At 35.9% G+C, this 8,700-nt stretch overlaps 1 long non-coding RNA gene across 1 annotated transcript; it reads left to right on the forward strand.

The window, feature by feature from the left end:
* The first annotated feature begins 2,737 nt into the window (after positions 1–2,737).
* LOC125386182 lies at positions 2,738–6,638 on the forward strand. The gene is made up of 3 exons (XR_007226119.1): positions 2,738–2,927; positions 2,991–3,110; positions 4,281–6,638. It is a non-coding gene; the product is annotated as an uncharacterized LOC125386182 (long non-coding RNA).
* Positions 6,639–8,700: the final 2,062 nt, after the last annotated feature.

Raw genomic sequence — 8,700 nt, forward strand, 5'->3', positions numbered from 1 at the left:
AAAACAGACGTCGGACGTCTCTCATAATATCCAGACCAACACGAAGGCGATGTTCGGAGTCTGGGTCTGGGAAAATGACTGGATAATCGGCGTACTACTATAAGCTCCCTTCGACGCATCGAGCAGCCTCTCTATCTCGAACGCGGTCTGGGTCATGGGTCGTCGCTATAAACCCACCGATGTTATTGCAGGTGTGCGAATCACATAAGGCTTGGAGCAACGTGACGCGCCGCGGCAAACTCGTTTGCGGGAAACGCATAAAATTATAACTTACGCTACATTGACTCACAAAGCGGCTGAAAATTATTCTCTCCTCCTCCTATACTGCTAGCCTAGCGACGCCCGCGACTCCATGATTTTATGCAGCCCTGAATATGCTCTCTCTCTCTCTCGGCACCTAGTGCTGCAACGTTTTGCTACGTTGCAGCCGAGCGTCAAGGAAGAAACGGGGATCGAGACTTGTATGAGTTATGGAGAAACGTTTCGCGAGATTTATCGAGCATTCGAGGATATTTCCCCAGAGAAATAGGAGAATCGCGGTCGAGAAGGTTCAAAGTTTCAAATTTTGCTGAGAGTAATGGAGAGAGGTTGACGACGGACTCTTGAAGAGAAGGTGAGTTGTAAAGCGATCACTGGATGTATCACAGTTTTCGAAGATATTAACGTCTTTCGTTAGAAGCCAAGTTTTGTAGAGTTTCTGTGAATCATCTCATATTGAATACTTTAGAGTTTGAAATTTTGATGAGGGAATGGAGTGATAGCCTTTGACGAAATTCTTGAGGCGGGAGTGAGTTGTAAAATGATCAGTGGGTGCATCAAAGTTTCTGAGTTGGGATATTGCTGTCTTTTGTTAGGAGTCAAGTTTCATAGGATTCTACACATCATCTCATATTAAATATTTCAAAAGTTGAAATTTTATTTCAATGGAAAATGGTGGAGTAGAAAATGACATCTAAAGTGATCGACATATACGAGCCTCTAAGCTAAGATATTATTGTTTTTTCTTACAAACCGAGTTCCATGAAGTTTCTATGAATCAATTTAAATCGAATACTTCGAAGTTTGAAATTCTATTGGCGTGGAAATGATGAAATGATAGTTGAAGACAGAATTGCTGAAACGATTCAGTATATTCACGTTTCTAAAAGAAAAAGATACATGTGTTTGATCATGTATTTGATCATGTACATATTTAGATGCATGTATCTAAATCATTTCTACGTTATTTACTGTTCCACATGTTTAAAAGTTTGAAGCATCTAGCTATAACTAAGCTAAAATGTATCTGGAAGAAATACACGCGTTTATGCTTTAATATACGCATCATTTTTCCAAGTAAAATAAGATAGTTATGGACAGACGCTCCATTCATTCGCTTATGTGTTATATCCTGTACTCTAATAATATTAATACATTCGAATGCGCAATACAATAGTGTTACATATTTTCTACATGAGATAATACTGTTATTTTATCGAATGACAACTTCATGCATTTTAACGACATCGTAATGCATCAACTCTATGTCTATTCGGTGTCTACTCGATGCAATGTCTACTCAAACTTAAAATATGAAATACTTTCCAGGAAAAAATACAACTTTTATTTTCACACTAAACCTACTTTCGCAAGCTAAAACATCCTCTAAATAACGTTTCATAAACGCATTCAAAATATCCAATCACTCCCAATTTCTCTTGAACAACCTCCTCATCAGAAACAAAACTTCCTTATCTTCCCAAACCACAATGTGTCCCCGGTAATTGGACACGAACAGCATCGACTTTGATTCCCAAACACCTTATCAGTAACAAGTATCTTCTCCATACCCATCGAGGTCTATCTCTCGATCATCGATCACCGTGTACATAGTCAACCCTCCATTGATCTCGGTCTTTACAGAAATAGTACTTAAGGGGTTAGCCAAATAATACTTATGACTCGGGCATTACGAATGATAGAAACGCGATCGAGGATATATAGTGTTAAAATACATACAGTGACAACGGCTCGAGCTGTAATTATATAGTAAAAAGCTATAATTATAGCTTGACTGACTTATAGCTTTACTGTACATACTATATATATACTGTACATACTGTATATATACTGTGTACATACTGTGTATATACTGCATATATACTGTACATACTACTGTACATACACTCACTATACAGAGTGATATGATATGGCAGGTCGTTGAATTTCTCTCAACATGCGCTATCATACGATGAATAAGAAAATGTAGGGCTCGATTTAAAAAAGTTAACTTGAGATGCCCTCCTCAATACAAATTACTTATACCACATAATGTCTGTCTTTATGCCATACAACTTTTGCAAGCACATGTTTTTGATAGCTTCAATCCCTCAAGAGATATTCCACTGTTGCCGTTTAAACGTAACACTCTATATATTTTACGTTACTGTAACACTAAATGTTCTTCTCTACTGTAACAATGAAGGTTACTTAACATTTACATTCATTCGTGTTAGTGTTCTCTGTAACCAAACTTCTTCGAAAGACATCGTCGGTGTGCACAAGTCCGAGGTATCTGTTCAAAGGCTCATCCGTCATCAGTCGTCCAATCACGACGGTCTAGCGTAATGTACCTCGGCGAGTGCCATCGGCGTAATCATTTACTCCCCTTCGTTGATTAATGACGAGTACGGCGTACGTCTTGACGAGTTGAAACGCAACACCGGCAACTCCTGGACGTGGCGAGATCGTCGCTTTTTGTAGCTCCTCGTCAGTACGCTCGAGAGCCTGATGGACGTGTTCACATGGACAAAGGCGAGGACCGACATCGTTTCGACAGTGCTCCGTGTTCGTTTAGTCCGCGACTAGTCGTACGTCTTTCGGTTACATACAGACATACATAGATGGTTGGACTGAGACGACAACGCGCGTCGTGTACGAGTACGAAGGTTAATGGACACAGAATGCTGATCGATCATCCGACCACTGGTATAGGACATGTTATATTTCAGGGGATTGAGATAGCAGAGATGGGACGATAATGGGGATTTTGTGTGGAGTATATTGTTGGATTACTGCGAATTTTTATGAATATTTCTATTTTTATAAACTCAGGGAAACGGAGTTTAATTGTAAGTAGAAATTTATTTCATCCATATAATAAATCCATAATATAATAAATATAAAACCATAATATAATGAATCAAGGATTGAAAAAGATCCGAAAATAACTGTTTCAAACTGTTATACATCGGTTTTGACCTAATATTAATTACGGTTGCGGTTCTAACGTCGATTCTGATATCGATTTCATTTCGGTTCTATATTCTATCCATATTATTCACCAGTAATGTTAGAGAAAGGAAGACACAGCACAAATAATTTTAATCATAATGGTAAGTAAAGTTGTAAAAAAGCAAAATTAGATTATCCATAGTGAATGCATGCGTCGAATTAGTGACAGTGCATGATAGGTCGCACTATTTAATAGATAATGACACGTTTAGAGATATAATTAAAATGATAAGTTTGTAAAAAGAAAAAGTAAATTCGCTTAAACTTATTAAATAAATATTATAGTGCATTGAATATTTTGTATATTTTTGCATATTATGTATGTGCAATTTTGCAATTTTAAATTTTCTATAAATGCATAAAATTTCGCAATCCAGTGATTACAGTTGAAATCCGTTTATGAGAACTTGTCGGGGGACAAACAGTTTATATAATTGAAGTTCATATGATAGGAGCTCACCAATTTTCCTCGTTACCTATTATTTTTCCTTTCTCAGTCTTGCTTTATTCTTCAATAATCACTCAGCATGTGTGCCAGAAGCTCAGGAATTTAAAAGTTCCCTAATAGTGAAGTTAATGTTAAGAAGTTTAAATATTGGAAACAACAGATGTAAAATAATAAAGTAAAACGTTGGAAAAGGTAAAAATTTGAAAAGCCATAAAATAAGAAAATAACAGGATTAGGAAGTTGAAGAAAAAAGGTGTGAAAAAATTAAGAAATGAAAGTATAAATAATTAAGCAGCTAAAAATTGAATTGAATCATTTTAATCAACTTTATATTCGCTTCTATATATGTTATCTTTTCATTTTTTACTATCACATTTAATAATATGGCTATCGAGATCATAGTATTTTGATTCTTACCAAATGACAAATTAAATGTTACTTACTACTATCAAAAAACGATCCCTTGAACAATACAGCATTGCCGTTGTTTCAAAAAAAGTTGACGTAAAACTCTTTTATCCACTCCTCCGGCATCGATATCAAGGTACCACAATTACAGACCGGCTGTACAAGAAATGGTTCTTACAAGCACCGAGGAAGTCCGTCACGTCCGATTCGTCACGGTCCACGTCAATTCTCTCGATCGATTTCCCAAAAAGTTCCGATATCCGAATTACCTACACCGATGTTGCCGACAGGCAAAAAGTGGAACTGCAAGAAGACGACACAAGAAAGGAAGAACAAGCATGTAATATATGTATACATTCACTCACAAAAGTATTCGGGCATTTATGGAAATCTTTTACGAACTGTTTTAAAATTTTTAATCCTAAAATTTCACGATAATTAAATAACATATTTCCAGTTTCTAGATTTTTGGTCGTGTTTTTATTAATACGTTAGGTCTTGTTTCGACATCTCGTGAACACTTCAGTTTGCTTCTTCGGGGCAGGTACGAAAACTACGTATTATAGGAAACATATTGAAATTTCACTAATACTGTAACGGAATACAATTATTACAATTACATTGGTCAAGTTTGAAACAAATCTGAAAATGTATATAGAAACTACAAGATATTTAGCGCAAGTATGTATTTCGCAAAAATCATAAAAGTATTTAAATAGTCAATTATCCATTACGTTGGTAAGCCTAAATATTCAATGAGACCATTTTTAACGCTTATTTATACTAATTTGTTACTAAATATACGTTGGCAGTAAATATATGTCATAGCTTCTATATACGTAAAAGTTTTCTATGGTAAGTGGTCTGATAACATATTTGTCGTCCTTCGAGTTTCCATCGTGTTTCTAATACTGTTCGTGCTTTCAGTAGTATTCATTTCTTCAGAGCACCACAAATATGTCATCTAATGATCGTGAAAATTTAATATGCAAAAAGTATTCAGATGCCGCCGTCAGCCAGTATAAGTATGTAAGTACATGGCAGATCTTTATGTAACGGAGCACGAGATCTGAACGCGTGTCAGCTCCGCATCCGGGCGTGCTGCGTGCATTTGCCCACCTGCTCGTTGGGCCGTGACCTCTTCTTATTCGGGTGAAGGGAAGGAAACGCCGACGAAGCAAGAAGAAGCGGAGGTGGCTAAAGAAAAAGAACGGACGAGTGTCTCTCGCTGATTGACGAGCGCCAGAGTCTCCGAGAGTCGAAGCAATAAAGCACGTGCGCGCATAAACGCGCGAGAAAAGGATCTCTGGTGCATCGAACACCTGCCTCTCCTCTTCGTAGCGTTCGTCGAGATTGGTGGTCATACGTACACAACATGTCTACTGACAAGTCTATGACTCGTTTCATGAGGGAATTAATTACTTCGGCGAGAATAAGCTTGTAAATGGGCGATCGAATGACGAGGTCGATGAAAGATTATTAACGCTCTTAGGGAAAAAGATTGTAACTTGCACGATAATGTTCAGTGTAATGTCTTATAGAGTTGTTGAAGATCTAAAGTATTAGGTGCGTTCTTATGTATGTATATATGTATGACTAAGACTTGTTTGAAAAGGGAATTAATTACTTCAACGAGAATTAGCTGGGAAATGGGTGATTGAATATGAAAGTTTATTAACATTCTGGAAAGAAAAATTGTAATTTGCCCTGAAGCGTTTACTGGTGTTTTTTTATAAAGTTATTGAAAGTTTAAAGTATTGGATGTCACGGAACATAAAAGGATTTTTGTGAAAAAAAGTATACTGTCCTCTTTAGTTAAAATATCCCCCTTACCATTTCGATATTGAAGAAAATTAAAGTTTTATAAAAAGGCTAGCATAAAAACCAAGATTGAGTTTTTTGGTATTCGTGTCTCTGTCGTTCCTTGATAAAAAAAAAAATTGGAATTGAATTTCCATCATCTCAGAAAATTTTACTTATTATACTTATATCTTATTTACATGTAAATATATACCTCTTAATTTATAGCGATGGTTTAGAGGGATAAAGTGTTATTAAGGCTGTTGATATCGAGTCATATTTTTACTGATTGAAAAGAAATTTAATTTCCATCACCCTGAAAAGCTTCAATTAACCCAGTTCATTAACTTTCACTCGTCGGATAAAACTGCCTCTCTTCTCTTTAAGCAAATTGTTTATTATTCGATAAATTCTTCCCCCTTTAATCTCAATTTATACGAAAGATTTATACCAAAAATCGAAAACAAAACATCTGACGAAGTAAAACATCTACCAACAAAAAATGCTATGTACTTGCAGAAGAATAGAAAATCAATCTGAATAACTTTCCATAAATAGCATTTGCAAAAAGTTCTAAAGTGATATCAAAAAGCTACGAACTACGAAAATTCTAAGACCATAGTTAACTTCTTGCCTTATGACTTTTGAAATATCTACTTTGATAAATCTTAGCTATTCGTTATTAAAACAAAATATATGAAATATTATATACAGGCAACAGATGTTAATATAAAATTAAATATTTATGAATACAAACAAAAGCATATGTAGACGGTAACCAGAATCTAAATAGAGACTGGTTTCATCCTCTAAATATTTTAACGAATGATTTATTCTTGAAATTTTCTATATTTCCATTATATTATCTACATTCTGTATAATTTTACACGTTTGCCTCCCTGATAAATGCATCAACGCACAATGTCTGATTATACATAATTTATAATCAATGATTCTCTCTGAAGAATGAAACAGTTGAAAATCATATTGTTGTAAGTCTCATTACGAACCAATATTTTATCCTTATTGTTATAATGTAACAAATTTATTACATCTTCTCAAGTCATAAGAACGTATTTGCGGCAGAAAAAGAATTATAATTTAATTAATTATGAAACTAAAGGAATAATATATTTCAAACTTGAAATACATGACTAAATTCAAGCTCTTAAGATCTTGATTTACACCAATATGGATTTCAATCTGTCAATTGTGGCTAGGATTAAAGGTGAAACTAAACTGCGTTGAATTAAACCTCTAATCCATCACGAGTATTATATAATATCTTAAGGCAAGGAGTTGACACGTGGCACGCGCGATTAGGCGCGATTAAGCGCGTAAATCTGTGGCTAACGAACGGCGTTCTCTAAACTCTGTGCGTTATACATAAATTTGTATGTATATGAAACGTTCTCATGACTATTAATGTGTACATAGTTGTTGACTGTTACGGTGCTAATCGGTGACCCACGTTCTATTTTGTTAAATTTTTTAGGATGATTAAAGTAGGATAAATTTCACGGAGTAAAAGATGTTCAACGATGTGAATGATTTATGTTAATGATATCACAGCCAGAGAAAAAGCGCGCAAATACGATATAATATTTCGCGAAAATTAAATGTTAGGGTATAGTATATTTCAATTTACGACGGCTCCCAAAGCAAAATATATAAAATTCGCGTGACAGTCTGTATTAACGACAAAGCGATTATCGCACGGCCGCAGTGACAATCGTAAAAGCCTGCATTAAATCGCGAGAACGCGCCGTGATTCGGCTCAATGGCGCGGGACAGAAGGAAAACGAAGAGAAGCCGCGGGAGTCACGCAATCGGACGCAGGTGCGCGCTCGATCCCAGAAACAGAGTGGGGCACGCGTAGCACGATCCACAGCGCGTGCGCGTGAAAGTCGCCACTGGTACTCTTTCTCTCGGCTTCCACGGCTTCTTCTTGCCTCCCTGTGCAAACTACCGATCGCGAAGCGCGAACGGACGCCGATTAATTAGAATTAATGCGGCTGCCTGTCATCCCCAATATCGCCCTTTCGTCCCTACCACACTGCGCCGTACCGCGTCTCGGCGAACAAGTGACGGGAGCAACAAATACTTTGAAAGAAGTGCTTTTAGCGTAGCGATCGGTGAGCATGATACGAGAGTCATCTGATGCATCGTGTTCTTTCATTTTTCTTTTCTTTTTCTCTTTTTGATGTATTTCTTAAGAGATATTGTGATTGCTTCTTTGGGTTAAATGCAGGTTTATAGATTTGGGTTTGGAAGAAAATGAGATTCAGTTTGCAAAGGTGGTTCTCAGAATTTATTATATAGAATTATTCGTTGAGAATATATTCTCGGGATTTTTGATTAGGAATATCAATATTCTTAGTGAATGACAGGATATGCAGATAGTTGATCTCGATACGATCATTTTTATTTTCATTTCACTCTTCTACCGTATTTTAGTATCTTCTAAAATATCCCTAATTCTAAATGATGAGTTTTTAAATGTTTACTAGCATCTAAAAAATATTGAGAAATTTATCTGATGATCAATTTCGTTATCGAAACATTTTATATCAGACATAAAAAGTACACCATGGATTTTTTAAGTATCTATCCTATAAAATATTATTCAGATAAAACCACAAAGAATATTAATCTCCGTCAAAAATGAAAGCCGCAGGAATCTTCGCGGATATACCGTCGCCCAAGATACTCGAGATAGCAGAAAAAATGTTTATTAATTGTTAAATTAATTTTTTCCAGCTTATCGGGAA

The sequence above is a fragment of the Bombus terrestris genome, chromosome 13 (genome assembly GCF_910591885.1).
Source record: "Bombus terrestris chromosome 13, iyBomTerr1.2, whole genome shotgun sequence".
Classification (NCBI taxonomy): domain Eukaryota; kingdom Metazoa; phylum Arthropoda; class Insecta; order Hymenoptera; family Apidae; genus Bombus; species Bombus terrestris.